Source organism: Adiantum capillus-veneris, chromosome 8 (assembly GCF_014529385.1).
Source record: "Adiantum capillus-veneris isolate H3 chromosome 8, ASM1452938v2, whole genome shotgun sequence".
In the NCBI taxonomy this organism is placed as follows: Eukaryota; Viridiplantae; Streptophyta; class Polypodiopsida; order Polypodiales; family Pteridaceae; genus Adiantum; species Adiantum capillus-veneris.
Window position 1 is genome coordinate 24,753,010 of NC_140938.1, and position 6,000 is coordinate 24,759,009.

Genomic DNA, 6,000 nt, shown 5'->3' on the forward strand with positions numbered 1-6,000 from the left:
ATATGTTGGACCCAATGATCTTCATGGCTTCTTCACCTGCAGTGTGGATTTACAAAAAACCATGCAGCTCCACAATGACACTTTTCACAACATCATAGAGTATATGCATGTGTATATACTCAAGTATGCTGTGAACTTTGAATAAAACACCATGCTGTGGTTGCCATGTGATTTGCTTTGCTACATCACAAGGGCAACACTGCATTTTCAAAGAGACCGCTTTGAGGTGATTGCAAAAGAGGCAAACCACTCCCACCAAGTGACAAAGGAAGTTGCAAACTCCTTCAAGAAGCGCAAAATTGGGTAATCTTTCTTGTCCAACATTGCAATTCTCTTCTTCCTTGTCAATGAGGAGCCCTCCTTGGAGGAGATGGAGATCTCACATCTGGCAATGGGTGGGGTGCTTCTGGATCATAAAGATCCCAAGCCCACCCCTATAGATGTCCAGAGTGATCAAAGACTGCAAGCCACTGAATATACCCACAAATTGGAAGGGGCAATTACAGTGAGAGAACAGATTGTTGGCACCTCCGATGTGCCCGACCTTGAGATCCATGACCCTGTTGCAATTCCCAAAGTGGAGATTTTCGTCTCAGCGGCATAACTATAGAAGATGAAGAGTATTTATTCTTACACAATTTGGAAAAGGCTTTTGGTGTCCATCTAGATGAGTGTCTTAGCCTCATATGCACCAAGATGGAATTCTCTCTTGATTTTACTCTAGAAGCTACAGATGACAAGATGCTTCCATTGGGGGACTTTGTTGCTGGCACAATTGCCACACACACCCCTTTCGCGGTTCCTTCTTTTCTTAGAGGACACCAAATATGTTGGACGCAATGATCTTCACGGCTTCTTCACCTGCAGTGTGGATTTACAAAAAACCATGCAGCTTCACAATGACACTTTTCACAACATTATAGAGTATATGCATGTGTATATACTCAAGTATGCTATGAACTTTGAAGACAACACCATGTTGTGGTTGCCATGTGATTTGCTTCGCTACATCCGCAAGGGTGACACTGCATTTTTAAAGAGACTAGCCCGATTTGAGGTGATTGCAAAAGAGGCAAACCACTCCCACCAAGTGACAAAGGAAGTTGCAGACTCCTTCAAGAAGCACAAAATTGGGTAATCTTTCTTGTCCAACATTTCCACTCTCTTCTTCCTTGTCAATGAGGAGCCCTCCTTGGAGTATATGGAGATCCCACATCTGGCAGTGGGTGGGGTGCTTCTGGATCATAAAGATCCCAATCCCACCCCTATATATGTCCAGAGTGAGCAAAGACCGCACGCCACCGAATATACCCACGAATTGGAAGGGGCAATTGCAGTGAGAGAGCAGATTGTTGGCACCTCCGATGTGCCCAACGTTGAGAGCCATGACCCTGTTGCAATTCCCAAAGTGGAGATTGTCGTCTCAACGGCATAGCTATAGAAGATGAAGAGTATTTATTCTCACACAATTTGGAAAAGGCTTTTGGTGTTCGGCTAGATGAATGTCTTAGCCTCATATGCACCAAGATGGAATTCTCTCTTGATTTTACTCTAGAAGCTACAGATGACAAGCTGCTTCCATTGGAGGACTTTGTTGCTGACACAATTGCCACACACACCCCTTTCGCGGTTACTTCTTTTCTTAGAGAACACCAAATATGTTGGACGCAATGATCTTCACGGCTTCTTCACATACAGTGTGGATTTACAAAAAACCATGCAGCTCCACAATGACACTTTTCACAACATCATAGAGTATATGCATGTGTATATACTCAAGTATGCTCTGAACTTTGGAGACAACACCATGTTGTGGTTGCCATGTGATTTGCTTCGCTACATCCACAAGGGCGACACTGCATTTTCAAAGAGACTAGCCCGCTTTGAGGTGATTGCAAAAGAGGCAAACCACTCCCACCAAGTGACAAAGGAAGTTGCAGACTCCTTCAAGAAGCGCAAAATTGGGTAATCTTTCTTGTCCAACATTGCCACTCTCTTCTTCCTTGTCAATGAGGAGCCCTCCTTGGAGGAGATGGAGATCCCACATATGGAAATGGGTGGGGTGCTTCTGGATCATAAAGATCCCAAGCCCACCCCTATAGATGTCTAGAGTGAGCGAAGACCGCAAGCCACTGAATATACCCACGAATTGGAAGGGGCAATTGCAGTGAGAGAGCAGATTGTTGGCACCTCCGATGTGCCCGACCTTAAGCCATGACCCTGTTGCAATTCCCAAAGTGGAGATTGTCATCTCAGCGGCATAATATAGAAGATGAAGAGTATTTATTCTTACACAATTTGGAAAAGGCTTTTTGTGTCTGGCTAGATGAGTGTCTTAGCCTCATATGCACCAAGATGGAATTCTCTCTTCATTTTACTCTAGAAGCTACCGATGACAAGCTGCTTCCATTGGGAGACTTTGTTACTGACACAATTGCCACACATCCCCCTTTCACGGTTCCTTCTTTTCTTAGAGGACACCAAATATGTTGGACGCAATGATCTTCATGGCTTCTTCACCTGCAGTGTGGATTTACAAAAAACCATGCAGCTCCACAATGACACTTTTCACAACACCATAGAGTATATGCATGTGTATATACTCAAGTATGATGTGCACTTTGAAGACAACACCATGCCGTGGTTGCCATGTGATTTGCTTCGCTACATCCACAAGGGCGACACTGCATTTTCAAAGTGACTGGCCCGCTTTGAGGCAATTGCAAAAGAGGCAAACCACTCCCACCAAGTGACAAAGGAAGTTGAAAACTACTTCAAGAAGCGCAAAATTGGGTAATCTTTCTTGTCCAACATTGCCACTCTCTTCTTGCTTGTCAATGAGGATCCCTCCTTGGAGGATATGGAGATCCCACATCTGGCAGTGGGTGGGGTGCTTCTGGATCATAAAGATCCCAAGCCCACCCCTATAGATGTCCAGAGTGAGCAAAGACCGCAAGCCACTGAATATACCCATGAATTGGAAGGGGCAGTTGAAGTGAGAGAGCAGATTTTTGGCACCTCCGATGTGCCCGACCTTGAGAGCCATGACCCTGTTGCAATTCCCAAAGTGGAGATTTCCGTCTCAGTGGCATAACTATAGAAGATGAAGAGTATTTATTCTTACACAATTTGGAAAAGATTTTGGTGTCCGGCTAGATGAGTGTCTTAGCCTCATATGCACCAAGATGGAATTCTCTCTTGATTTTACTCTAGAAGCTACAGATGACAAGCTGCTTCCATTGGGGGACTTTGTTGCTAATACAATTTCACTAGTGACAGCGGATATTCTCGTTGCAAAGCAGAGTGAAGTCATCGATGAGGAGTTTGTTGCAACACAAGCCAAGGTTATTGCCAACCAAACTCCTATCGGCCCGGCTCGCTTGGTTCGCGGAGCCCTCGCAAGGTTGATGAGAGAGAATCCTCCATCAACCTTGAAGCCACACCAACTATGGATGATGAGGATACGCAACAAGAAGTAATACTAAGCATCTTGTACGTCGATAATTCAACCTTTCTTCTTTGCTTTTGGTTAATTTCATTTTTGTAGGATGTTTTGGACATGGACCTGTGGGCTAGCCGGAAGGGAAGGGGGGGGGGGGGGGGGGGGGGGGTTGGGCCTCAGGAAGCCCTTGCACACTACATCGGCAAACTACCAATGCAAGATGTGTGCATCATACACAAGGATTTCTGCCCGAACGGCCATTTTGTTTTGTGGGTACTTAAGGCTGCAAGTAAACTCCTATTCTTGGCCAACATCCCTCAAACAACCCATGTAATTATTCTGATGAAAAAATCACTTGCAATTGCCACTTTTGTCATTGATCTTCATGGCAAGGTCATGACACGCATAGCACTTAGTCAAGCCCTGGGGGTTGACAGTGCCCAAGGTATAGCTGCTTCCATGCTTACATCCATTCTACCCAATGCTATAGAACGCTATAAAGAGATCACAAAGCCCCTCCTATCAAAAGATAGTTAAGCTGGATGTACAAGATTTTTAAATGAAAATTATTTCTCTTGTCCACGATCTTTTGCAAAGTTCAATTTACTAATTTGATCATGTTCGGTGACAAAGCAATCTGTGAAAATTCTACCCATTTGTGATATGTATTAACTATTTGAATGTTGATTTTGTACATTGAAAAAAAATTTGTCAAAAAATTGGCATATAAATTATATTTTTGTACTAGAGGTGCCATGAATGTGGCAATTTAGGCCAAATTGAATGTAGCCACAAGGTAACGAGAAAATGCCCTGTAAGCCTGCTATCTGGCCAAATCTCGCTGCCTTGTGGACACAACCAATGTGGCCAATACTGCCATATTCTGGCAAATGCAGAGCAAATTTTTTACCTAATGGACAATTTCAAGCCAGTCAAGAAATTTTTTAGCCTTAGTTGCCATCATCTAAGCTATGCCTGCCATCTAGAGAACCTTGTGTATAGTTGATTATCATCTCACCTTCAACCATTTAACATAAATGTAGACAAATATAGACATTAAATGTGGACATTAAGTTTACATAGAGAGACAAAAAGAGACGTGATTGTATTTGTCGCAAAGTGCAAATACATTGAGTTCCCAATAACCCTTGAATCCAGTACAAAGGTTCCAAAGCAAACTTGATTCCAATACAGCAATTAGTTACAAAAAGAGGTTTTTACGTCAGAGGGTATCACTCATTCCTCAGGCGACGTGCAAGTTGCATGTCCTTGGCCATGATTGTTACACGCTTGGCATGGACATCACATAAGAACGTGTCCTGAAAGAGACTGACCAAATAAACCTCTGCAGCCTCCTGAATTGATTTGAGGGCAACTACAGACATCCGAAGCTCTATGTTGTACCTTTGTAGCACTTCCTTACATGTCCATGTGAATGGTGCTTTCCTAATAAGCAGGTCCGCTATCTTTTGGTAATGCCAGATTTCAGCAAACGCTCAACAAAATTGTTGTGCTCTTTGAGGTCGGTGTTGTGGGGGCCTCTGAGCTCCTTGTGGCCATGCTCTTTGCGGCTTCCTGTAGAATTTTGGCATGCGACGACGCTTGGGAGGTGGCTCGGGGTCATCTTCATCCGGATCATAATCTTCATCATCACTGCTTCGCTCATCATTGTTGGGTTGATCAGGAGGCACGACACCCATTCCCCTAAGCAGTGACTTGCCGGCCACAATTTGGCAATCAGGGCCAGATGGCATCGCACCCATCCAGCTTGGTAACGTCTTTACGTCCACCCTATGATTCACTGGGATGTCGTCCTCCCCTTCCCACGATGGACGCTCATCATATATGTCCATCTCTGTGCATTCCGGGTCAGCTAGCTCTTCTGGTTGCTGGTTTGCATGCATCTTCTGTCTTTTGTGTACCTCATTGGTCATTGGATTCTTCTTTGCAATCTGTTTTGTCCTTGCCATCTAGAAAATGCGTTTGGGGGGCTTCTTAGAGCTTTTGGTGTTTGGTGAGGGAGGGAGTGTCATGTGTTTGTGAAGGGGGGTTTTTCCCTCTTTATATATATATAGGGTGGCCATATAAGGGGTGAGTTCACATGGTGGAAAAGAGCCGCTAAAAGCACGAGAAAATAATCTTTTGAATTACAAAACCACATGAAATTAGAGAAGTATTCAAACACACCGAGTGAAACATCTACTTTTAAAATTGCATAAACAACAAACATTGAAAACACTCGATCCAAAAAAAGAGAGGGTTGTGGCACAAGAAATTATGATGTAATGCTCAAATTACGGGGATAACATGTGCATCCAAGTGCAATGGATTTTTCATTATCATGAGATTCTAAATACATCTACTACTTCTTGGCCCAAAATTTTCTCATCCTAGTCCTTGATGCTCACCATAGTGCATCTCGTGTTGGACCTTGTGAGGATCTCCAGCGTTCTGAGGAATGAACATGGGCCAGTCGATAGGCTTCTTTTGCCAAGCGCGATGGCCTTGCACGTTCAATAAACACTTTGCGTCCAAAGGTGGTACAATAAAACCAATTG